The sequence below is a fragment of the Oncorhynchus gorbuscha genome, linkage group LG25, assembly GCF_021184085.1.
Source record: "Oncorhynchus gorbuscha isolate QuinsamMale2020 ecotype Even-year linkage group LG25, OgorEven_v1.0, whole genome shotgun sequence".
NCBI classification, from domain to species: Eukaryota; Metazoa; Chordata; class Actinopteri; order Salmoniformes; family Salmonidae; genus Oncorhynchus; species Oncorhynchus gorbuscha.
Window position 1 is genome coordinate 9,954,413 of NC_060197.1, and position 1,029 is coordinate 9,955,441.

Consider the following 1,029-nt stretch of genomic DNA (forward strand, 5'->3'; position numbering starts at 1 on the left):
CACACACACACACACACACACACACACACACACACACACACACACACACACACACACACACACACACACACACACATCAGCGCGCACACACACACACACACACACACACACACATATCAGCGCGCACACACACTGGCGTCAAATCAAATGAAATTGTATTTGTCACATGCGCCTAATACAATCCAACCTGGACGGGGATGGTGGATTGCTGTTTGCATCTGGTGGAAAAGGTTGAATGTTCAAATCCCTTGATCAAAAGTTGTTTTTGAGATTTTAGTTTTAAGTCTATCCTAAACCTCAACCCTTACTTCAAGCGTTCGGAGTTGCCTAACCTCAAGATTTCAGAGTTAATGCCTAAACTTAACCTTAACCGAAATATTATGTTCGGAACTTCAGAATGTGATGCTTGAGAAACATAGATGAATGTCTAATTCTGACGTGAGACTGTGAGTGCTTGTTGAATACAACGGCTGTAGACTTTACCATGAAATGCTTGCTTATGAGCCCTTCCCAAACGAAGTGGAGTTAAACAATTATACAAATATAAACACAAGAGGAATAAAATACACACTGTGAAGCTGTATACAGGAAGTACCAGTACCACATCAATGTGCAGAGGTATGAGGTACTTGAGGTAGAGTCTGTACATGAAGGCAGGGTAACATGACTAGGCAACAGGATAGATAAACGATAATAGTAAAATAAAGAACAGAGTAGCAGCAGCTAATGATGAGTGTGTGTGTGTGTGTGTGTGTGTGTGTGTGTGTGTGTGTGTGTGTGTGTGTGTGTGTGTGTGTGTGTGTGTGTGTGTGTGTGTGTGTGTGTGTGTGTGTGTGTGTGTGCGTGCGTGCGTGCGTGCGTGCGTGCGTGCGTGCGTGCGTGCGTGCGTGCGTGCGTGCGTGCGTGTGTGTCAGTGGAGACTGGTGGGAGGAGCTATAGGAGGACGGAGTCAAACGTGGTTGGAATATAATCAGTGGCTGGAATGGAATCAATGGAATGGAGTCAAACATGTGTTTTTTGTTTTTTAAA